Raw genomic sequence first — 23429 nt, forward strand, 5'->3', positions numbered from 1 at the left:
TCCGAAAGCGTGGGTGGTGTAAAGGTTAGCATTGTTGCCTTCCAAGCAATAGATCCGGGTTCGATTCCCGGCTGACGCATTTGGCTGCTAGATTACATGTTCTAGTCTATTAAATTCAGTACGTGTTGTTTTTACTTTGAAGGTGATTAGGAGGGCAAATTCTGTTTGGACAGTTAATGTTTTCAAGTTGTGAAAACACAAGGGAAGTGCATATAATACGAAAGATGCCCTTATTTTGATCGCGAAAGTACCTTACCTGTAACAACTCCAACAATTCTTCTGTCACCGTCGGTAGTGTAAAGGTTAGTATTGTTGCCTTCCAAGCAATAGATCCTGGTTCGATTCCCGGCCGACGCATTTCGCTACTAGATTACATGTTCTAGTCTATTAATATCAGTACGTGTGGTTTCTGCTTTGAAGGTGATTAGGAGGGCAAATTTATTTGGACAGTTAATGTTTTCATGTTGTGAAGACACAAAATAAATGCATGTAATACGAAAGATGCCCTTATTTTGATCGCGAAAGTACCTTACCTGTAATAACTCCAACAATTATCCTGTCAGCGTCGGTGGTGTAAAGGTTAGCATTGTTGCCTTCCAAGCAATAGATCCGGGTTCGATTCCCGGCCGACGCATTTGGCTGCTAGATTACATGTTCTAGTCTATTAAATTCAGTACATGTCGTTTCTTCTTGGAAGGTGATTAGGAGGGCAAATTTTGTTTGGACAGTTAATGTTTTCAAGTTGTGAAAACACAAGGGAAGTGCATATAATACGAAAGATGCCCTTATTTTGATCGCAAAAGTACCTTACCTGCAATAACTCCAACAATTCTGCTGCCACCGGCGGTGGTGTAAAGGTTAGTATTGTTGCCTTCCAAGCAATAGATCCGGGTTCGATTCCCGGCCGACGCATTTCGCTACTAGATTACATGTTCTAGTCTATTAAATTCAGTACGTGTCGTTTCTACTTTGAAGATGATTAGGAGGGCAACTTGTTTTGGCCAGGAAATGCTTTCAAGTTGTGATGACACAAGGGAAATGCATATAACACGAAAGATGTCTTTACTTTGATCGCGATAGTACCTTACCTGCAATAACTCCAACAATTCTGCTGTCAGCGTCGGTGGTGTAAAAGTTAGCATTGTGGCCTTCCAAGCAATTGATCCGGGTTCGATTCCCGGGCGACGCATTTGGCTGTTAGATTTCATGTTCTAGTCTATTAAATTCAGTTCTTGAGGTTCCTACTTAAAAGATGATTAGGAGGATAAATTTTTTTTGACACTTAATATTTTCAAGTTGTGAATACACAAGGGAAATGCATATAATACGAAAGATTCCCTTATTTTGATCGCTAAAGTACCTTACCTGTCACAACTCCAACAATTATGCTGCCACCGGCGGTGGTGTAAAGGTTAGTATTGTTGCCTTCCAAGCAATAGATCCGGGTTCGATTCCCGGCCGACGCATTTCGCTACTAGATTACATGTTCTAGTCTATTAAATTCAGTACGTGTCGTTTCTACTTTGAAGATGATTAGGAGGGCAACTTGTTTTGGCCAGGAAATGCTTTCAAGTTGTGATGACACAAGGGAAATGCATATAATACGAAAGATGTCCTTACTTTGATCGCGATAGTACCTTACCTGCAATAACTCCAACAATTCTGCTGTCAGCGTCGGTGGTGTAAAAGTTAGCATTGTGGCCTTCCAAGCACTAGATCCGGGTTCGATTCCCGGGCGACGCATTTGGCTGTTAGATTTCATGTTCTAGTCTATTAAATTCAGTTCTTGAGGTTCCTACTTAAAAGATGATTAGGAGGATAAATTTTTTTTGACACTTAATATTTTCAAGTTGTGAATACACAAGGGAAATGCATATAATACGAAAGATTCCCTTATTTTGATCGCTAAAGTACCTTACCTGTCACAACTCCAACAATTCTTCTGTCAGCGTCAGTGGTGTAAAGGTTAGCATTGTTGCCTTCCAAGCAATAGATCCGGGTTCGATTCCCGGCCGACGCATTTCGCTACTAGATTACATGTTCTAGTCTATTAAATTCAGTACGTGTCGTTTCTACTTTGAAGATGATTAGGAGGGCAACTTGTTTTGGCCAGGAAATGCTTTCAAGTTGTGATGACACAAGGGAAATGCATATAACACGAAAGATGTCCTTACTTTGATCGCGATAGTACCTTACCTGCAATAACTCCAACAATTCTGCTGTCAGCGTCGGTGGTGTAAAAGTTAGCATTGTGGCCTTCGAAGCAATTGATCCGGGTTCGATTCCCGGGCGACGCATTTGGCTGTTAGATTTCATGTTCTAGTCTATTAAATTCAGTTCTTGAGGTTCCTACTTAAAAGATGATTAGGAGGATAAATTTTTTTTGACACTTAATATTTTCAAGTTGTGAATACACAAGGGAAATGCATATAATACGAAAGATTCCCTTATTTTGATCGCTAAAGTACCTTACCTGTCACAACTCCAACAATTATGCTGCCACCGGCGGTGGTGTAAAGGTTAGTATTGTTGCCTTCCAAGCAATAGATCCGGGTTCGATTCCCGGCCGACGCATTTCGCTACTAGATTACATGTTCTAGTCTATTAAATTCAGTACGTGTCGTTTCTACTTTGAAGATGATTAGGAGGGCAACTTGTTTTGGCCAGGAAATGCTTTCAAGTTGTGATGACACAAGGGAAATGCATATAATACGAAAGATGTCCTTACTTTGATCGCGATAGTACCTTACCTGCAATAACTCCAACAATTCTGCTGTCAGCGTCGGTGGTGTAAAAGTTAGCATTGTGGCCTTCCAAGCAATAGATCCGGGTTCGATTCCCGGGCGACGCATTTGGCTGTTAGATTTCATGTTCTAGTCTATTAAATTCAGTTCTTGTGGTTCCTACTTAAAAGATGATTAGGAGGACAAATTTTTTTTGACGCTTAATGGTTTCAAGTTTTGAAGACACAAGGGAAAAGCTTATAATACTAAAGATGCCCTTATTTTGATCGCGAAAGTACCTTACCTGTAATAACTCCAACAATTCTTCTGTCAGCGTCAGTGGTGTAAAGGTTAGCATTGTTGCCTTCCAAGCAATAGATCCGGGTTCGATTCCCGGCCGACGCATTTCGCTGCTAGTTTATATGTTTTAGTCTACTAAATTCAGTACGTGTCGTTTCTACTTTGAAGGTGATTAACAGGGCAAATATTGCTTGGACAGTTAATGTTTTCAAGTTGTGAAGACACAGGGGAAATTCATATAATACGAAGGAAGCCCTTATTTTGATCGCGAAAGTGCCTTACCTGCAATACCTCCAACAATTCTGCTATCAGCGTCGGTGGTGTAAAAGTTAACATTTTTGTCTTCCAAGGAATAGATCCTGGTTCAGTTCCCAGTTGACGCATTCGGCTGCTAGATATGATGTTCTAGTCTATTGAATTCTGTACGTGTGGGTTCTCCTTTGAAGATGATTAGGAGGGCAACTTCTTTTTGCCAGCTAATGTTTTCAAGTTGTGCAGACACAAGGGAAATGCATATAATACGAAAGATGTCCTTTCTTTGATCGCGAAAATACCCTACCTGCAATAACTCCAACAATTCTGCTGTCAGCGTCGGTGGTGTAAAGGTTAGCATTGTTGCATTCCAAGCAATAGATCCGGGTTCGATTCCCGGGCGACGCATTTGGCTGTTAGATTTCATGTTCTAGTCTATTAAATTCAGTACGTGTGGTTTCTACTTTGAAGATGATTAGGAGGGCAACTTGTTTTTTCCAGTTAATGTTTTCAAGCTGTAAAGACACACGGGAGATGCATATAATTCGAAAGATGCCCTCATTTTGATTGCAAAAGTACCTTAGCTGCATTAACTCCAACAATTCTGCTGTCAGAGTCGGTGGTGTAAAAGATAGCATTTTTGTCTTCCAAGCAATAGATCCTGGTTCACTTTCAATTTGACGCATTTGGCTGCTAGATTTCATATTCTAGACTATTAAATTTAGTACGTGTGGTTTTTTCTTTGAAGATGATTAGGAGGGCAAATTGTTTTTGCCAGTTAATGCTTTCAAGTTGTGAAGGCATAAGGGAAATGCATATAGTATGAAAGATGCCCTTACTTTGATTTCCAAAGTACCTTACCTGGAATAACTCCAACTATTCTTTTGTCAGCGTCGGTGGTGTAAAGGTTAGCATTGTTGCTTTCCAAACAATAGATCCGGGTTCGATTCCTGGCCGACGCATTTCGCTACTAGATTACATGTTCTAGTCTATTAAATTCAGTACGTGTCGTTTCTACTTTGAAGGTGATTAGGAGGGCAAATTTTGTTTGGACAGTTAATGTTTTCAAGTTGTGAAGACACAAGGGAAATGCATATAATACGTAAGATGCCCTTATTTTGATCGCGAAAATACCTTACCTGCAATAACTCCAACAATTCTGCTGTCAGCGTCGGTGGTGTAACGGTTAGCATTGTTGCCTTCCAAGCAATAGATCCGGGTTCGATTCGCGGCCGACGCATTTGGCTGCTAGATTACATGTTCTAGACTATTAAATTCAGTACATGTCGTTTCTACTTTGAAGGTGATTAGGAGGGCAAATTTTGTTTGGACAGTTAATGTTTTCAAGTTGTGAAGACACAAGGGAAATTCATATAATTCTAAAGATGCCCTTATTTTGATCGCGAAAGTACCTTACCTGTAAAACTCCAACAATTCTTCTGAAAGCGTGGGTGGTGTAAAGGTTAGCATTGTTGCCTTCCAAGCAATTGATCCGGGTTCGATTCCCGGGCGACGCATTTGGCTGTTAGATTTCATGTTCTAGTCTATTAAATTCAGTTCTTGAGGTTCCTACTTAAAAGATGATTAGGAGGATAAATTTTTTTTGACACTTAATATTTTCAAGTTGTGAATACACAAGGGAAATGCATATAATACGAAAGATTCCCTTATTTTGATCGCTAAAGTACCTTACCTGTCACAACTCCAACAATTATGCTGCCACCGGCGGTGGTGTAAAGGTTAGTATTGTTGCCTTCCAAGCAATAGATCCGGGTTCGATTCCCGGCCGACGCATTTCGCTACTAGATTACATGTTCTAGTCTATTAAATTAAGTACGTGTCGTTTCTACTTTGAAGATGATTAGGAGGGCAACTTGTTTTGGCCAGGAAATGCTTTCAAGTTGTGATGACACAAGGGAAATGCATATAATACGAAAGATGTCCTTACTTTGATCGCGATAGTACCTTACCTGCAATAACTCCAACAATTCTGCTGTCAGCGTCGGTGGTGTAAAAGTTAGCATTGTGGCCTTCCAAGCAACAGATCCGGGTTCGATTCCCGGGCGACGCATTTGGCTGTTAGATTTCATGTTCTAGTCTATTAAATTCAGTTCTTGAGATTCCTACTTAAAAGATGATTAGGAGGATAAATTTTTTTTGACACTTAATATTTTCAAGTTGTGAATACACAAGGGAAATGCATATAATACGAAAGATTCCCTTATTTTGATCGCTAAAGTACCTTACCTGTCACAACTCCAACAATTATGCTGTCAGCGTCGGTGGTGTAAAGGTTAGTATTGTTGCATTCCGAGCAAGAGACCCGATTTCGATTCCCGGCCGACGCATTTGGCTGTTAGATTTCATGTTCTAGTCTATTAAATTCAGTTCTTGAGGTTCCTACTTAAAAGATGATTAGGAGAATAAATTTTTTTTGACACTTAATATTTTCAAGTTGTGAATACACAAGGGAAATGCATATAATACGAAAGATTCCCTTATTTTGATCGCTAAAGTACCTTACCTGTCACAACTCCAACAATTATGCTGCCACCGGCGGTGGTGTGAAGGTTAGTATTGTTGCCTTCCAAGCAATAGATCCGGGTTCGATTCCCGGCCGACGCATTTCGCTGCTAGATTATATGTTTTAGTCTACTAAATTCAGTACGTGTCGTTTCTACTTTGAAGGTGATTAACAGGGCAAATATTGCTTGGACAGTTAATGTTTTCAAGTTGTGAAGACACAGGGGTAATTCATATAATACGAAGGAAGCCCTTATTTTGATCGCGAAAGTACCTTACCTGCAATAACTCCAACAATTCTGCTGTTAGCGTTGGTGGTGTAAAGGTTGGCATTGTTGCCTTCCAAGCAATAGATTCGGGTTCGATTTCCGGCCGACACATTCGGCTGCTAGATTTCATGTTCTAGTCTATTAAATTCAGTTCTTGTGTTTCCTACTTAAAAGATGATTGGGAGGGCAAATTTTTTTTGACACTTAATGTCTTCAAGTTGTGAAGACACAAGGGAAATGCATATAATACGAAAGATGCCCTTATTTTGATCGCGAAATGACCTTACCTGTCATAACTCCAAAAATTATGCTGTCAGCGTCAGTGGTGTAAAGGTTAGTATTGTTGTCTTCCAAGCAATAGATCCGGGTTCGATTCCCGGCCGACGCATTTGGCTGTTAGATTTCATGTTCTAGTCTATTAAATTCAGTTCTTGTGGTTCCTACTTAAAAGATGATTAGGAGGACAAATTTTTTTTGACGCTTAATGGTTTCAAGTTTTGAAGACACAAGGGAAAAGCTTATAATACTAAAGATGCCCTTATTTTGATCGCGAAAGTACCTTACCTGTAATAACTCCAACAATTCTTCTGTCAGCGTCAGTGGTGTAAAGGTTAGCATTGTTGCCTTCCAAGCAATAGATCCGGGTTCGATTCCCGGCCGACGCATTTCGCTGCTAGATTATATGTTTTAGTCTACTAAATTCAGTACGTGTCGTTTCTACTTTGAAGGTGATTAACAGGGCAAATATTGCTTGGACAGTTAATGTTTTCAAGTTGTGAAGACACAGGGGAAATTCATATAATACGAAGGAAGCCCTTATTTTGATCGCGATAGTACCTTACCTGCAATAACTCCAACAATTCTGCTGTCAGCGTCGGTGGTGTAAAGGTTGGCATTGTTGCCTTCCAAGCAATAGATTCGGGTTCGATTTCCGGCCGACACATTCGGCTGCTAGATTTCATGTTCTAGTCAATTAAATTCAGTTCTTGTGTTTCCTACTTAAAAGATGATTAGGAGGGCAAATTTTTTTTGACACTTAATGTCTTCAAGTTGTGAAGACACAAGGGAAATGCATATAATACGAAAGATGCCCTTATTTTAATCGCGAAATGACCTTACCTGTCATAACTCCAAAAATTATGCTGTCAGCGTCAGTGGTGTAAAGGTTAGTATTGTTGTCTTCCAAGCAATAGATCCGGGTTCGATTCCCGGCCGACGCATTTCGCTACTAGATTACATGTTCTAGTCTATTAAATTCAGTACGTGTCGTTTCTACTTTGAAGGTGATTAGGATGGCAAATTTTGTTTGGACAGTTAATGTTTTCAAGTTGTGAAGACACAAGGGAAATGCATATAATACGTAAGATGCCCTTATTTTGATCGGGAAAGTACCTTACCTGTCATAACTACAACAATTTTGCTGTCAGCGTCGGTGGTGTAAAGGTTAGCATTGTTGGCTTCCAAGCAATAGATTCGGGTTCGATTCCCGGCCGACACATTTATCCGCTAGATTTCATGTTCTAGTCTATTAAATTCAGTTCTTGTGGTTCCTACCTAAAAGATGATTAGGAGGACAAATTTTTTTTGACACTTAATGTTTTCAAGTTGTGAATACACAAGGAAAATGCATATAGTACAAAAGATGCCCTTATTTTGATCGCGAAAGTACCTTACCTGTCACAACTCCAACAATTATGCTGTCGGCGTCGGTGGTGTAAAGGTTAGTATTGTTGCCTTCCAAGCAATAGATCAGGGTTCGATTCACAGTTGACGCACTTGGCTGCTAGATATGATGTTCTAGTCTATTAAATTCTGTACGTGTGTGTTCTCCTTTGTAGATGATTAGGAGGGCAACTGCCAGCTAATGTTTTCAAGTTGTGAAGACATTAGGGAAATGCATATAATGTGAAAGATGTCCTTACTTTAATCGCGAAAATACCTTACCTGCAATAACTCCAACAATTCTGCTGTCAGCGTCGGTGGTGTAAAGGTTAGCATTGTTGCCTTCCAAGCAATAGATCCCGATTCGATTCCCGGCGGACGCATTTGGCCGCTAGATTACATGTTCTAGTCTATTAAATTGAGTACGTGTGGTTTCTACTTTGAAGGTGATTAGGAGGGCATATTTTGTTTGGACAGTTAATATTTTTAAGTTGTGAAGAGACAAGGGAAATGCATAAAACACGAAAGATGTCCTTACTTTGATCGCGAAAATACCTTACCTGCAATAACTCCAACAATTCTGCTGTCAGCGTCGGTGGTGTAAAGGTTAGCATTGTTGCCTTCCAAGTAATAGATCCCGATTCGATTCCCGGCGGACGCATTTGGCCGCTAGATTACATGTTCTAGTCTATTAAATTGAGTACGTGTGGTTTCTACTTTGAAGGTGATTAGGAGGGCATATTTTGTTTGGACAGTTAATATTTTTAAGTTGTGAAGACACAAGGGAAATGCATAAAACACGAAAGATGTCCTTACTTTGATCGCGAAAATACCTTACCTGCAATAACTCCAACAATTCTGCTGTCAGCGTCGGTGGTGTAAAGGTTAGTATTGTTGCATTCCGAGCAAGAGACCCGATTTCGATTCCCGGCCGACGCATTTGGCTGTTAGATTTCATGTTCTAGTCTATTAAATTCAGTTCTTGAGGTTCCTACTTAAAAGATGATTAGGAGAATAAATTTTTTTTGACACTTAATATTTTCAAGTTGTGAATACACAAGGGAAATGCATATAATACGAAAGATTCCCTTATTTTGATCGCTAAAGTACCTTACCTGTCACAACTCCAACAATTATATGCTGCCACCGGCGGTGGTGTAAAAGTTAGTATTGTTGCCTTCCAAGCAATAGATCCGGGTTCGATTCCCGGCCGACGCATTTCGCTGCTAGATTATATGTTTTAGTCTACTAAATTCAGTACGTGTCGTTTCTACTTTAAAGGTGATTAACAGGGCAAATATTGCTTGGACAGTTAATGTTTTCAAGTTGTGAAGACACAGGGGTAATTCATATAATACGAAGGAAGCCCTTATTTTGATCGCGAAAGTACCTTACCTGCAATAACTCCAACAATTCTGCTGTCAGCGTTGGTGGTGTAAAGGTTGGCATTGTTGCCTTCCAAGCAATAGATTCGGGTTCGATTTCCGGCCGACACATTCGGCTGCTAGATTTCATGTTCTAGTCTATTAAATTCAGTTCTTGTGTTTCCTACTTAAAAGATGATTAGGAGGGCAAATTTTTTTTGACACTTAATGTCTTCAAGTTGTGAAGACACAAGGGAAATGCATATAATACGAAAGATGCCCTTATTTTGATCGCGAAATGACCTTACCTGTCATAACTCCAAAAATTATGCTGTCAGCGTCAGTGGTGTAAAGGTTAGTATTGTTGTCTTCCAAGCAATAGATCTGGGTTCGATTCCCGGCCGACGCATTTGGCTGTTAGATTTCATGTTCTAGTCTATTAAATTCAGTTCTTGTGGTTCCTACTTAAAAGATGATTAGGAGGACAAATTTTTTTTGACGCTTAATGGTTTCAAGTTTTGAAGACACAAGGGAAAAGCTTATAATACTAAAGATGCCCTTATTTTGATCGCGAAAGTACCTTACCTGTAATAACTCCAACAATTCTTCTGTCAGCGTCAGTGGTGTAAAGGTTAGCATTGTTGCCTTCCAAGCAATAGATCCGGGTTCGATTCCCGGCCGACGCATTTCGCTGCTAGATTATATGTTTTAGTCTACTAAATTCAGTACGTGTCGTTTCTACTTTGAAGGTGATTAACAGGGCAAATATTGCTTGGACAGTTAATGTTTTCAAGTTGTGAAGACACAGGGGAAATTCATATAATACGAAGGAAGCCCTTATTTTGATCGCGAAAGTACCTTACCTGCAATAACTCCAACAATTCTGCTGTCAGCGTCGGTGGTGTAAAGGTTGGCATTGTTGCCTTCCAAGCAATAGATTCGGGTTCGATTTCCGGCCGACACATTCGGCTGCTAGATTTCATGTTCTAGTCTATTAAATTCAGTTCTTGTGTTTCCTACTTAAAAGATGATTAGGAGGGCAAATTTTTTTTGACACTTAATGTCTTCAAGTTGTGAAGACACAAGGGAAATGCATATAATACGAAAGATGCCCTTATTTTAATCGCGAAATGACCTTACCTGTCATAACTCCAAAAATTATGCTGTCAGCGTCAGTGGTGTAAAGGTTAGTATTGTTGTCTTCCAAGCAATAGATCCGGGTTCGATTCCCGGCCGACGCATTTCGCTACTAGATTACATGTTCTAGTCTATTAAATTCAGTTCTTGTGGTTCCTACCTAAAAGATGATTAGGAGGACAAATTTTTTTTGACACTTAATGTTTTCAAGTTGTGAATACACAAGGAAAATGCATATAGTACAAAAGATGCCCTTATTTTGATCGCGAAAGTACCTTACCTGTCACAACTCCAACAATTATGCTCTCGGCGTCGGTGGTGTAAAGGTTAGTATTGTTGCCTTCCAAGCAATAGATCAGGGTTCGATTCACAGTTGACGCACTTGGCTGCTAGATATGATGTTCTAGTCTATTAAATTCTGTACGTGTGTGTTCTCCTTTGTAGATGATTAGGAGGGCAACTGCCAGCTAATGTTTTCAAGTTGTGAAGACATTAGGGAAATGCATATAATGTGAAAGATGTCCTTACTTTAATCGCGAAAATACCTTACCTGCAATAACTCCAACAATTCTGCTGTCAGCGTCGGTGGTGTAAAGGTTAGCATTGTTGCCTTCCAAGCAATAGATCCCGATTCGATTCCCGGCGGACGCATTTGGCCGCTAGATTACATGTTCTAGTCTATTAAATTGAGTACGTGTGGTTTCTACTTTGAAGGTGATTAGGAGGGCATATTTTGTTTGGACAGTTAATATTTTTAAGTTGTGAAGACACAAGGGAAATGCATAAAACACAAAAGATGTCCTTACTTTGATCGCGAAAATACCTTACCTGCAATAACTCCAACAATTCTGCTGTCAGCGTCGGTGGTGTAAAGGTTAGCATTGTTGCCTTCCAAGTAATAGATCCCGATTCGATTCCCGGCGGGCGCATTTGGCCGCTAGATTACATGTTCTAGTCTATTAAATTGAGTACGTGTGGTTTCTACTTTGAAGGTGATTAGGAGGGCATATTTTGTTTGGACAGTTAATATTTTTAAGTTGTGAAGACACAAGGGAAATGCATAAAAAACGAAAGATGTCCTTACTTTGATCGCGAAAATACCTTACCTGCAATAACTCCAACAATTCTGCTGTCAGCGTCGGTGGTGTAAAGGTTAGCATTGTTGCCTTCCAAGCAATAGATCCCGATTCGATTCCCGGCGGACGCATTTGGCCGCTAGATTACATGTTCTAGTCTATTAAATTCCGTACGTGTGGATTCTGCTTTGAAGGTGATTAGGAGGGCAAATTTTTTTGGACAGTTAATGTTTTCAAGTTGTGAAGACACAAAAGAGATGCATGTAATACAAAAGATGCCCTTATTTTGATCGCGAAAGTACCTTACCTGTAATAACTCTAACAATTATCCTGTCAGCGTCGGTGGTGTAAAGGTTAGCATTGTTGCCTTCCAAGCAAGAGATCCGGGTTCGATTCCCGGCCGACGCATTTGGCTGCTAGACTACATGTTTTAGTCTATTAAATTCAGTACGTGTCGTTTCTACTTTGAAGGTGATAAGGAGGGTAATTTTTGTTTGGACAGTTAATGTTTTCAAGTTGTGAAAACACAAGGGTAGTGCATATAATACGAAAGATGCCCTTATTTTGATCGCGAAAGTACCTTACCTGCAATAACTCCAACAATTCTGCTGTCAGCGTCGGTGGTGTAAAGGTTACATTGTTGCCTTCCAAGCAATAGATCCCGATTCGATTCCCGGCGGACGCATTTGGCCGCTAGATTACATGTTATAGTCTATTAAATTCCGGACGTGTGGTTTCTGCTTTGAAGGTGATTAGGAGGGCAAATTTTTTTGGACAGTTAATGTTTTCAAGTTGTGAAGACACAAAAGAAATGCATGTAATACGAAAGATGCCCTTATTTTGATCGCGAAAGTACCTTACCTGTAATAACTCCAACAATTATCCTGTCAGCGTCGGTATTGTAAAGGTTAGCATTGTTGCCTTCCAAGCAATAGATCCGGGTTCGATTCCCGGCCGACGCATATGGCTGCTAGACTACATGTTCTAGTCTATTAAATTCAGTACATGTCGTTTCTACTTTGAAGGTGATTAGGAGGGCAAATTTTGTTTGGACAGTTAATGTTTTCAAGCTGTGAAAACACAAGGGAAGTGCATATAATACGAAAGATGCCCTTATTTTGATCGCGAAAGTACCTTACCTGCAATAACTCCAACAATTCTGCTGCCACCGGCGGTGGTGTAAATGTTAGTATTGTTGCCTTCCAAGCAATAGATCTGGTTTCGATTCCGGCCGACCCATTTGGCTGCTTGTTTTGATGTTCTAGTCTACTAAATTGTGTACGTGTGGGTTCTCCTTTGAAGATGATTAGGAGGGCAAGTTGTTTTTGCCAGAAAATATTTTTAAGTTGTGAAGACACAAGGGAAATGCATATAATACGAAAGATGTCCTTACTTTGATCGCGAAAGTACCTTACCTGCAATAACTCCAACAATTCTGCTGTCAGCGTCGGTGGTGTAAAGGTTAGCATTGTTGGCTTCCAAGCAATAGATCCGGGTTCGATTCTAGCGGCCGACACATTTGGCCGCTAGATTGCATGTTCTAGTCTATTAAATTCAGTTCTTGTGGTTCCTACTTAAAAGATGATTAGGAGGACAAATTTTTTTTGACATTTAATGTTTTCAAGTTGTGAATACACAAGGGAAATGCATATAGTACAAAAGATGCCCTTATTTTGATCGCGAAAGTACCTTACCTGTCACAACTCCAACAATTGTGCTGTCGGTGTCGGTGGTGTAAAGGTTAGTATTGTTGCCTTCCAAGCAATAGATCCGCGTTCGGTTCACAGTTGACGCATTTGGCTGCTAGATATGATGTTCTAGTCTATTAAATTCTGTACGTGTGCGTTCTCCTTTGTAGATGATTAGGAGGGCAACTGCCAGCTAATGTTTTCAAGTTGTGAAGACATTAGGGAAATGCATATAATGTGAAAGATGTCCTTACTTTGATCGCGAAAATACCTTACCTGCAATAACTCCAACAATTCTGCTGTCAGCGTCGGTGGTGTAAAGGTTAGCATTGTTGCTTTCCAAGCAATAGATCCGGGTTCGATTCCCGGCGGACGCATTTGGCTGCTAGATTACATGTTCTAGTCTATTATATTGAGTACGTGTGGTTTCTACTTTGAAGGTGATTAGGAGGGCAAATTTTTTTGGACAGTTAATGTTTTCAAGTTGTGAAGACACAAAAGAAATGCCTGTAATACGAAAGATGCCCTTATTTTGATCGCGAAAGTACCTTACCTGTAATAACTCCAACAATTATCCTGTCCAAGCAATAGATCCGGGTTCGATTCCCGGCCGACGCATTTGGCTGTTAGATTTCATGTTCTAGTCTATTAAATTCTGTTTTTGTGGTTCCTACTTAAAAGATGATTAGGAGGACAAATTTTTTTGACACTTAATGTTTTCAAGTTTTGAAGACACAAGGGAAATGCTTATAATACTAAAGCTGCCCTTATTTTGATCGCGAAAGTACCTTACCTGTAATAACTCCAACAACTCTTCTGTCAGCGTCGGTGGTGTAAAGGTTAGCATTGTTGCCTTCCAAGCAATAGATCCGGGTTCGATTCCCGGCCGACGCATTTCGCTGCTAGATTACATGTTCTAGTCTAATAAATTCAGTACGTGTCGTCTCTACTTTGAAGGTGATTAGCAGGGCAAATATTGTTTGGACAGTTAATGTTTTCAAGTTGTGAAGACACAAGGGAAATGCATATAATACGAAGGATGCCCTTATTTTGATCGCGAAAGTGCCTTACCTGCAATACCTCCAACAATTCTGCTGTCAGCGTCGGTGGTGTAAAAGTTATTATTTTTGTCTTCCAAGCAAAAGATCCTGGTTCACTTCCCAGTTGACGCATTTGGCTGCTAGATATGATGTTTTAGTCTATTAAATTCTGTACGTGTGGGTTGTCCTTTGAAGATGATTAGGAGGGCAACTTGTTTTTGCCAGCTAATGTTTTCAAGTTGTGCAGACACAAGGGAAATGGATATAATACGAAAGATGCCCTTATTTTGATCGCGAAAGTACCTTACCTGTAATAACTCCAACAATTCTTCTGTCAGCGTTGGTGGTGTAAAGATTAGCATTGTTGCCTTCCAAGCAATGGATCCGGGTTCGATTCACGGCCGACGCATTAGGCTGCTAGATTACATGTTCTAGTCTATTAAATTCAGTACGTGTCGTTTCTACTTTGAAGGTGATTAGGAGGGCAAATTTTGTTTGGACAGTTAATGTTTTCAAGTTGTGAAAACACAAGCGAAGTGCATATAATACGAAAGATGGCCTTATTTTGATCGCGAAAGTACCTTACCTGCAATAACTCCAACAATTCTGCTGTCAGCGTCGGTGGTGTAAAGGTTAGCATTGTTGCCTTCCAAGCAATAGATCTCGATTCGATTCCCTGCGGACGCATTTGGCGGCTAGATTACATGTTATAGTCTATTAAATTCCGTACGTGTGGTTTCTGCTTTGAAGGTGATTAGGAGGGCAATTTTTTTTGGACAGTTAATGTTTTCAAGTTGTGAAGAGACAAAAGAAATGCATGTAATACGAAAGATGCCCTTATTTTGATCGCGAAAGTACCTTACCTGTAATAACTCCAACAATTATCCTGTCCAAGCAATAGATCCGGGTTCGATTCCCGGCCGACGCATTTGGCTGTTAGATTTCATGTTCTAGTCTATTAAATTCTGTTTTTGTGGTTCCTACTTAAAAGATGATTAGGAGGACAAATTTTTTTTGACACTTAATGTTTTCAAGTTTTGAAGACACAAGGGAAATGCTTATAATACTAAAGATGCCCTTTTTTTGATCGCAAAAGTACCTTACCTGTAATAACTCCAACAATACTTCTGTCAGCGTCGGTGGTGTAAAAGTTAGCATTGTTGCCTTCCAAGCAATAGATCCGGGTTCGATTCCCGGCCGATGCATTTCGCTGCTAGATTACATGTTCTAGTCTATTAAATTCAGTACGTGTCGTTTCTACTTTGAAGGTGATTAGCAGGGCAAATATTGTTTGGACAGTTAATGTTTTCAAGTTGTGAAGACACAAGGGAAATGCATATAATACGAAGGATGCCCTTATTTTGATCGCGAAAAGGCCTTACCTGCAATACCTCCAACAATTCTGCTGTCAGCGTCGGTGGTGTAAAAGTTATTATTTTTGTCTTCCAAGCAATAGAGCCTGGTTCACTTCCCAGTTGACGCATTTGGCTGCTAGATATGATGTTCTAGTCTATTAAATTCTGTACGTGTGGGTTCTCCTTTGAAGATGATTAGGAGGGCAACTTGTTTTTGCAAGCTAATGTTTTCAAGTTGTGCAGACACAAGGGAAGTGCATATAATACGAAAGATGCCCTTATTTTGATCGCAAAAGTACCTTACCTGCAATAACTCCAACAATTCTGCTGCCACCGGCGGTGGTGTAAAGGTTAGTATTGTTGCCTTCCAAGCAATAGATGTGGTTTCGATTCCGGCCGACCCATTTGGCTGCTTGTTTTGATGTTCTAGTCTATTAAATTGTGTACGTGTGGGTTCTCCTTTGAAGATGATTACGAGGGCAACTTGTTTTTGCCAGAAAATATTTTTAAGTTGTGAAGACACTAGGGAAATGCATATAATACGAAAGATGTCCTTACTTTGATCGCGAAAGTACCTTACCTGCAATAACTCCTACAATTCTGCTGTCAGCGTCGGTGGTGTAAAGGTTAGCATTGTTGGCTTCCAAGCAATAGATCCGGGTTCGATTCCCGGCCGACACATTTGGCCGCTAGATTTCATGTTCTAGTCTATTAAATTCAGTTCTTGTGGTTCCTACTTAAAAGATGATTAGGAGGACAAATTTTTTTTGACACTTAATGTTTTCAAGTTGTGAATACACAAGGGAAATGCATATAGTACATAAGATGCCCTTATTTTGATCGCGAAAGTACCTTACCTGTCACAACTCCAACAATTATGCTGTCGGTGTCGGTGGTGTAAAGGTTAGTATTGTTGCCTTCCAAGCAATAGATCCGGGTTCGATTCACAGTTGACGCATTTGGCTGCTAGATATGATGTTCTAGTCTATTAAATTCTGTACGTGTGCGTTCTCCTTTGTAGATGATTAGGAGGGCAACTGCCAGCTAATGTTTTCAAGTTGTGAAGACACAAGGGAAATGCATATAATACGAAAGATGTCCTTACTTTGATCGCGAAAGTACCTTACCTGCAATACCTCCAACAATTCTGCTGTCAGCGTCGGTGGTGTAAAGGTTAGCATTGTTGGCTTCCAAGCAATAGATCCGGGTTCGATTCCTGGCCGACACATTTGGCCGCTAGATTTCATGTTCTAGTCTATTAAATTCAGTTCTTGTGGTTCCTACTTAAAAGATGATTAGGAGGACAAATTTTTTTTGACACTTAATGTTTTCAAGATGTGAATACACAAGGGAAATGCATATAGTACAAAAGATGCCCTTATTTTGATAGCGAAAGTACCTTACCTGTCACAACTCCAACAATTATGCTATCGGTGTCGGTGGTGTAAAGGTTAGTATTGTTGCCTTCCAAGCAATAGATCCAGGTTCGATTCACAGTTGACGCATTTGGCTGCTAGATATGATGTTCTAGTCTATTAAATTCTGTACGTGTGCGTTCTCCTTTGTAGATGATTAGGAGGGCAACTGCCAGCTAATGTTTTCAAATTGTGAAGACATTAGGGAAATGCATATAATGTGAAAGATGTCCTTACTTTGATCGCGAAAATACCTTACCTGCAATAACTCCAACAATTCTGCTGTCAGCGTCGGCGGTGTAAAGGTTAGCATTGTTGCCTTCCAAGCAATAGATCCGGGTTCGATTCCCGGCGGACGCATTTGGCTGCTAGATTACATGTTCTAGTCTATTAAATTGAGTACGTGTGGTTTCTACTTTGAAGGTGATTAGGAGGGCAAATTTTTTTGGACAGTTAATGTTTTCAAGTTGTGAAGACACAAAAGAAATGCATGTAATACGAAAGATGCCCTTATTTTGATCGCGAAAGTACCTTACCTGTAATAACTCCAACAATTATCCTGTCCAAGCAATAGATCCGGGTTCGACTCCCGGCCGACGCATTTCGCTGTTAGATTACATGTTCTGGTCTATTAAATTCAGTACGTGTCGTTTCTACTTTGAGGGTGATTAGCAGGGCAAATATTGTTTGGACAGTTAATGTTTTCAAGTTGTGAAGACACAAGGGAAATGCATATAATACGAAGGATGCCCTTATTTTGATCGCGAAAGTGCCTTACCTGCAATACCTCCAACAATTCTGCTGTCAGCGTCGGTGGTGTAAAAGTTATTATTTTTGTCTTCCAAGCAAAAGATCCTGGTTCACTTCCCAGTTGACGCATTTGGCTGCTAGATATGATGTTCTAGTCTATTAAATTCTGTACGTGTGGGTTCTCCTTTAAAGATGATTAGGAGGGCAACTTGTTTTTGCCAGCTAATGTTTTCAAGTTGTGCAGTCACAAGGGAAATGGATATAATACGAAAGATGCCCTTATTTTGATCGCGAAAGTGCCTTACCTGCAATACCTCCAACAATTCTGCTGTCAGCGTCGGTGGTGTAAAGGTTAGCATTGTTGCCTTCCAAGCAATAGATCCGGGTTCGATTCTCGGCCGACGCATTTGGCTGCTAGATTACATGTTCTAGTCTATTAAATTCAGTACGTGTCGTTTCTACTTTGAAGGTGATTAGGAGGGCAAATTTTGTTTGGACAGTTAATGTTTTCAAGTTGTGAAAACACAAGTGAAGTGCATATAATACGAAAGATGCCCTTATTTTTATCGCGAAAGTGCCTTACCTGTAATAACTCCAACAATTCTTCTGTCAGCGTCGGTGGTGTAAAGGTTAGTATTGTTGCCTTCCAAGCAATATATCCGGATTCGATTCCCGGCCGACGCATTTCGCTACTAGATTACATGTTCTAGTCTATTAAATTCAGTACGTGTCGATTCTACTTTGAAGATGATTAGGAGGGCAACTTGTTTTTGCCAGGAAATGTTTTCAAGTTGTGAAGACACAAGGGAAATGCATATAATACGAAAGATGTCCTTACTTTGATCGCGAAAGTACTTTACCTGTAATAACTCCAACAACTGTTCTGTCAGCGTCGGTGGTGTAAAGGTTAGCATTGTTGCCTTCCAAGCAATAGATCCGGGTTCGATACCCGGCCGACGCATTTCGCTGCTACATTACATGTTCTAGTCTATTAAATTCAGTACGTGTCGTTTCTACTTTGAAGGTGATTAGCAAGGCAAATATTGTTTGGACAGTTAATGTTTTCAAGTTGTGAAGACACAAGGGAAATGCATATAATACGAAGGATGCCCTTATTTTGATCGCGAAAGTGCCTTACCTGCAATACCTCCAACAATTCTGCTGTCAGCGTCGGTGGTGTAAAAGTTATTATTTTTGTCTTCCAAGCAAAAGATCCTGGTTCACTTCCCAGTTGACGCATTTGGCTGCTAGATATGATGTTCTAGTCTATTAAATTCTGTACGTGTGGGTTCTCCTTTGAAGATGATTAGGAGGGCAACTTGTTTTTGCCAGGAAATGTTTTCAAGTTGTGAAGACACAAGGGAAATGCATATAATACGAAGGATGCCCTTATTTTGATCGCGAAAGTGCCTTACCTGCAATACCTCCAACAATTCTGCTGTCAGCGTCGGTGGTGTAAAAGTTATTATTTTTGTCTTCCAAGCAATAGATCCTGGTTCACTTCCCAGTTGACGCATTTGGCTGCTAGATATGATGTTCTAGTCTATTAAATTCCGTACGTGTGGTTTCTCCTTTGAAGATGATTAGGAGGGCAACTTGTTTTTGCCAGCTAATGTTTTCAAGTTGTGGAGACACAAGGGAAATGCATATAATACGAAAGATGTCCTTACTTTGATCGCGAAAATACCTTACCTGCAATAACTCCAACAATTCTGCTGTCAGCGTCGGTGGTGTAAAGGTTAGCATTTTTGCCTTCCAAGCAATAGATCCCGATTCGATTCCTGGTGGACGCATTTGGCCGCTAGATTACATGTTCTAGTCTATTAAATTCCGTACGTGTGGTTTCTGCTTTGAAGGTGATTAGGAGGGCAAATTTTTTTGGACAGTTAATGTTTTCAAGTTGTGAAGACACAAAAGAAATGCATGTAATACGAAAGATGCCCTTATTTTGATCGCGAAAGTACCTTACCTGTAATAACTCCAACAATTATCCTGTCAGCGTCGGTGGTGTAAAGGTTAGCATTGTTGCCTTCCAAGCAATAGATCCGGATTCGATTCCCGGCCAACGCATTTGGCTGCTAGACTACATGTTCTAGTCTATTAAATTCAGTACGTATCGTTTCTACTTTGAAGGTGATTAGGAGGGCAAATTTTGTTTGGACAGTTAATGTTTTCAAGTTGTGAAAACACAAGGGAAGTGCATATAATACGAAAGATGCCATTATTTTGATTGTGAAGGTACCTTACCTGCAATAACTCCAACAATTTTGCTGCCACCGGCGGTGGTGTAAAGGTTAGCATTGTTGCCTTCCAAGCAATAGATCCGGGTTCGATTCCCGGCCGACGCATTTCGCTACTAGATTACATGTTCTAGTCTATTAAATTCAGTACGTGTCGTTTCTACTTTGAAGATGATTAGGATGGCAACTTGTTTTTGCCAGAAAATGTTTTCAAGTGGTGAAGACACAAGCAAAATGCATATAATACGAAAGATGTCCTTACTTTGATCGCGAAAGTACCTTACCTGCAATAACTCCAACAATTCTTCTGTCAGCGTCGGTGGTGTAAAGGTTAGCATTGTTGCCTTCCAAGGAATAGATCCGGGTTCGATTCCCGGCCGACGCATTTTGCTGCTAGATTACATGTTCTAGTCTATTAAATTCAGTACGTGCCGTTTCTACTTTGAAGGTGATTAGCAGGGCAAATATTGTTTGGACAGTTAATGTTTTCAAGTTGTGAAGACACAAGGGAAATGCATATAATACGAAGGATACCCTTATTTTGATCGCGAAAGTGCCTTACCTGCAATACCTCCAACAATTCTGCTGTCAGCGTCGGTGGTGTAAAAGTTATTATTTTTGTCTTCCAAGCAAAAGATCCTGGTTCACTTCCCAGTTGACGCATTTGGCTGCTAGATATGATGTTCTAGTCTATTAAATTCTGTACGTGTGGGTTCTCCTTTGAAGATGATTAGGAGGGCAACTTGTTTTTGCCAGGAAATGTTTTCAAGTTGTGAAGACACAAGGGAAATGCATATAATACGAAGGATGCCCTTATTTTGATCGCGAAAGTGCCTTACCTGCAATACCTCCAACAATTCTGCTGTCAGCGTCGGTGGTGTAAAAGTTATTATTTTTGTCTTCCAAGGAGACACGAAAGATGCCCTTATTTTGATCGCGAAAGTACCTTACCTGTAATAACTCCAACAATTATCCTGTCAGCGTCGGTGGTGTAAAGGTTAGCATTGTTGCCTTCCAAGCAATAGATCCGGATTCGATTCCCGGCCAACGCATTTGGCTGCTAGACTACATGTTCTAGTCTATTAAATTCAGTACGTATCGTTTCTACTTTGAAGGTGATTAGGAGGGCAAATTTTGTTTGGACAGTTAATGTTTTCAAGTTGTGAAAACACAAGGGAAGTGCATATAATACGAAAGATGCCATTATTTTGATTGTGAAGGTACCTTACCTGCAATAACTCCAACAATTTTGCTGCCACCGGCGGTGGTGTAAAGGTTAGCATTGTTGCCTTCCAAGCAATAGATCCGGGTTCGATTCCCGGCCGACGCATTTCGCTACTAGATTACATGTTCTAGTCTATTAAATTCAGTACGTGTCGTTTCTACTTTGAAGATGATTAGGATGGCAACTTGTTTTTGCCAGAAAATGTTTTCAAGTGGTGAAGACACAAGCAAAATGCATATAATACGAAAGATGTCCTTACTTTGATCGCGAAAGTACCTTACCTGCAATAACTCCAACAATTCTTCTGTCAGCGTCGGTGGTGTAAAGGTTAGCATTGTTGCCTTCCAAGGAATAGATCCGGGTTCGATTCCCGGCCGACGCATTTTGCTGCTAGATTACATGTTCTAGTCTATTAAATTCAGTACGTGTCGTTTCTACTTTGAAGGTGATTAGCAGGGCAAATATTGTTTGGACAGTTAATGTTTTCAAGTTGTGAAGACACAAGGGAAATGCATATAATACGAAGGATGCCCTTATTTTGATCGCGAAAGTGCCTTACCTGCAATACCTCCAACAATTCTTCTGTCAGCGTCGGTGGTGTAAAAGTTATTATTTTTGTCTTCCAAGCAATAGATCCTGGTTCACTTCCCAGTTGATGCCTTTGGCTGCTAGATATGATGTTCTAGTCTATTAATTTCTGTACGTGTGGGTTCTCCTTTGAAGATGATTAGGAGGGCAACTTGTTTTTGCCAGCTAATGTTTTCAAGTTGTGCAGACACAAGGGAAATGCATATAATACGAAAGATGTCCTTACTTTGATCGCGAAAATACCTTACCTGCAATAACTCCAACAATTCTGCTGTCAGCGTCGGTGGTGTAAAGGTTAGCATTGTTGCCTTCCAAGCAATAGATCCGGGTTCGATTCCCGGCCGACGCATTTGGCTGCTAGACTACATGTTCTAGTCTATTAAATTCAGTACGTGTCGTTTCTACTTTGAAGGTGATTAGGAGGGCAAATATTGTTTGGACAGTTAATGTTTTCAAGTGGTGAAAACACAAGGGAAGTGCATATAATACGAAAGATGCCCTTATTTTGATCGCGAAGGTACCTTACCTGCAATAACTCCAACAATTTTGCTGCCACCGGCGGTGGTGTAAAGGTTAGTATTGTTGCCTTCCAAGCCATATATCCGGTTTCGATTCCGGCCGACCCATTTGGCTGCTTGTTTTGATGTTCTAGTCTATTAAATTGTGTACGTGTGGGTTCTCCTTTGAAGATGATTAGGAGGGCAACTGGTTTTTGCCAGAAAATATTTTCAAGTTGGGAAGACACAAGGGAAATGCATATAATTCTAAAGATGCCCTTATTTTGATCGCGAAACTACCTTACCTGTAATAACTCCAACAATACTTCTGTCAGCGTCGGTGGTGTATAGGTTAGCATTGTTGCCTTCCAAGCAATAGATCCGGGTTCGATTCCCGGCCGACGCATTTCGCTACTAGATTACATGTTCTAGTCTATTAAATTCAGTACGTGTCGTTTCTACTTTGAAGATGATTAGGAGGGCAACTTGTTTTTGCCAGCTAATGTTTTCAAGTTGTGCAGACACAAGGGAAATGCATATAATACGAAAGATGTCCTTACTTTGATCGCGAAAATACCTTACCTGCAATAACTCCAACAATTCTGCTGTCAGCGTCGGTGGTGTAAAGGTTAGCATTGTTGCCTTCCAAGGAATAGATCCGGGTTCGATTCCCGGACGACGCATTTCGCTGCTAGATTACATGTTCTAGTCTATTAAATTCAGTACGTGTCGTTTCTACTTTGAAGGTGATTAGCAGGGGAAATATTGTTTGGACAGTTAATGTTTTCAAGTTGTGAAGACACAAGGGAAATGCATATAATACGAAGGATACCCTTATTTTGATCGCGAAAGTGCCTTACCTGCAATACCTCCAACAATTCTGCTGTCAGCGTCAATGGTGTAAAAGTTATTATTTTTGTCTTCCAAGCAATAGATCCTGGTTCACTTCCCAGTTGACGCATTTGACTGCTAGATATGATGTTCTAGTCTATTAATTTCTGTACGTGTGGGTTCTCCTTTGAAGATGATTAGGAGGGCAAATTTTGTTTGGACAGTTAATGTTTTCAAGTTGTGAAAACACAAGGGAAGTGCATATAATACGAAAGATGCCCTTATTTTGATCGCCAAAGTACCTTACCTGCAATAACTCAAACAATTCTGCTGCCACCGGCGGTGGTGCAAAGGTTAGTATTGTTGCCTTCCAAGCAATAGATCCGGTTTCGATTCCGGCCGACCCATTTGGCTGCTTGTTTTGATGTTCTAGTCTATTAAATTGTGTACGTGTGGGTTCTCCTTTGAAGATGATTAGGAAGGCAACTTGTTTT

General features: G+C 40.3%; 22 non-coding genes across 22 annotated transcripts; all 22 read left to right on the plus strand.

Annotated features, from left to right (window-relative positions):
* Window positions 1–7: 7 nt before the first annotated feature.
* On the plus strand, window positions 8–79 carry Trnag-ucc (transfer RNA glycine (anticodon UCC)). The gene has a single exon. It is a non-coding gene; the product is annotated as a tRNA-Gly (tRNA).
* Window positions 80–562: 483 nt separating this feature from the next.
* Window positions 563–634, plus strand: Trnag-ucc (transfer RNA glycine (anticodon UCC)). Its single transcript has one exon. It is a non-coding gene; the product is annotated as a tRNA-Gly (tRNA).
* A 1314-nt stretch (window positions 635–1948) lies between these two features.
* Trnag-ucc (transfer RNA glycine (anticodon UCC)) lies at window positions 1949–2020 on the plus strand. The gene has a single exon. It is a non-coding gene; the product is annotated as a tRNA-Gly (tRNA).
* A 1036-nt stretch (window positions 2021–3056) lies between these two features.
* Window positions 3057–3128, plus strand: Trnag-ucc (transfer RNA glycine (anticodon UCC)). The gene has a single exon. It is a non-coding gene; the product is annotated as a tRNA-Gly (tRNA).
* Window positions 3129–3611: 483 nt separating this feature from the next.
* Trnag-ucc (transfer RNA glycine (anticodon UCC)) lies at window positions 3612–3683 on the plus strand. The gene has a single exon. It is a non-coding gene; the product is annotated as a tRNA-Gly (tRNA).
* Window positions 3684–4443: 760 nt separating this feature from the next.
* Trnag-ucc (transfer RNA glycine (anticodon UCC)) lies at window positions 4444–4515 on the plus strand. Its single transcript has one exon. It is a non-coding gene; the product is annotated as a tRNA-Gly (tRNA).
* A 205-nt stretch (window positions 4516–4720) lies between these two features.
* Window positions 4721–4792, plus strand: Trnag-ucc (transfer RNA glycine (anticodon UCC)). The gene has a single exon. It is a non-coding gene; the product is annotated as a tRNA-Gly (tRNA).
* A 1868-nt stretch (window positions 4793–6660) lies between these two features.
* Window positions 6661–6732, plus strand: Trnag-ucc (transfer RNA glycine (anticodon UCC)). Its single transcript has one exon. It is a non-coding gene; the product is annotated as a tRNA-Gly (tRNA).
* Window positions 6733–9707: 2975 nt separating this feature from the next.
* On the plus strand, window positions 9708–9779 carry Trnag-ucc (transfer RNA glycine (anticodon UCC)). Its single transcript has one exon. It is a non-coding gene; the product is annotated as a tRNA-Gly (tRNA).
* A 1863-nt stretch (window positions 9780–11642) lies between these two features.
* Window positions 11643–11714, plus strand: Trnag-ucc (transfer RNA glycine (anticodon UCC)). Its single transcript has one exon. It is a non-coding gene; the product is annotated as a tRNA-Gly (tRNA).
* Window positions 11715–12196: 482 nt separating this feature from the next.
* Trnag-ucc (transfer RNA glycine (anticodon UCC)) lies at window positions 12197–12268 on the plus strand. The gene has a single exon. It is a non-coding gene; the product is annotated as a tRNA-Gly (tRNA).
* Window positions 12269–13299: 1031 nt separating this feature from the next.
* Trnag-ucc (transfer RNA glycine (anticodon UCC)) lies at window positions 13300–13371 on the plus strand. The gene has a single exon. It is a non-coding gene; the product is annotated as a tRNA-Gly (tRNA).
* A 445-nt stretch (window positions 13372–13816) lies between these two features.
* Window positions 13817–13888, plus strand: Trnag-ucc (transfer RNA glycine (anticodon UCC)). The gene has a single exon. It is a non-coding gene; the product is annotated as a tRNA-Gly (tRNA).
* Window positions 13889–15167: 1279 nt separating this feature from the next.
* On the plus strand, window positions 15168–15239 carry Trnag-ucc (transfer RNA glycine (anticodon UCC)). The gene has a single exon. It is a non-coding gene; the product is annotated as a tRNA-Gly (tRNA).
* Window positions 15240–15998: 759 nt separating this feature from the next.
* Window positions 15999–16070, plus strand: Trnag-ucc (transfer RNA glycine (anticodon UCC)). Its single transcript has one exon. It is a non-coding gene; the product is annotated as a tRNA-Gly (tRNA).
* Window positions 16071–17092: 1022 nt separating this feature from the next.
* On the plus strand, window positions 17093–17164 carry Trnag-ucc (transfer RNA glycine (anticodon UCC)). Its single transcript has one exon. It is a non-coding gene; the product is annotated as a tRNA-Gly (tRNA).
* A 724-nt stretch (window positions 17165–17888) lies between these two features.
* Window positions 17889–17960, plus strand: Trnag-ucc (transfer RNA glycine (anticodon UCC)). Its single transcript has one exon. It is a non-coding gene; the product is annotated as a tRNA-Gly (tRNA).
* A 483-nt stretch (window positions 17961–18443) lies between these two features.
* Trnag-ucc (transfer RNA glycine (anticodon UCC)) lies at window positions 18444–18515 on the plus strand. Its single transcript has one exon. It is a non-coding gene; the product is annotated as a tRNA-Gly (tRNA).
* A 1592-nt stretch (window positions 18516–20107) lies between these two features.
* On the plus strand, window positions 20108–20179 carry Trnag-ucc (transfer RNA glycine (anticodon UCC)). The gene has a single exon. It is a non-coding gene; the product is annotated as a tRNA-Gly (tRNA).
* A 1150-nt stretch (window positions 20180–21329) lies between these two features.
* Window positions 21330–21401, plus strand: Trnag-ucc (transfer RNA glycine (anticodon UCC)). Its single transcript has one exon. It is a non-coding gene; the product is annotated as a tRNA-Gly (tRNA).
* A 483-nt stretch (window positions 21402–21884) lies between these two features.
* Window positions 21885–21956, plus strand: Trnag-ucc (transfer RNA glycine (anticodon UCC)). Its single transcript has one exon. It is a non-coding gene; the product is annotated as a tRNA-Gly (tRNA).
* Window positions 21957–22438: 482 nt separating this feature from the next.
* Window positions 22439–22510, plus strand: Trnag-ucc (transfer RNA glycine (anticodon UCC)). Its single transcript has one exon. It is a non-coding gene; the product is annotated as a tRNA-Gly (tRNA).
* Window positions 22511–23429: the final 919 nt, after the last annotated feature.

Source organism: Hydractinia symbiolongicarpus, chromosome 2 (assembly GCF_029227915.1).
Source record: "Hydractinia symbiolongicarpus strain clone_291-10 chromosome 2, HSymV2.1, whole genome shotgun sequence".
In the NCBI taxonomy this organism is placed as follows: Eukaryota; Metazoa; Cnidaria; class Hydrozoa; order Anthoathecata; family Hydractiniidae; genus Hydractinia; species Hydractinia symbiolongicarpus.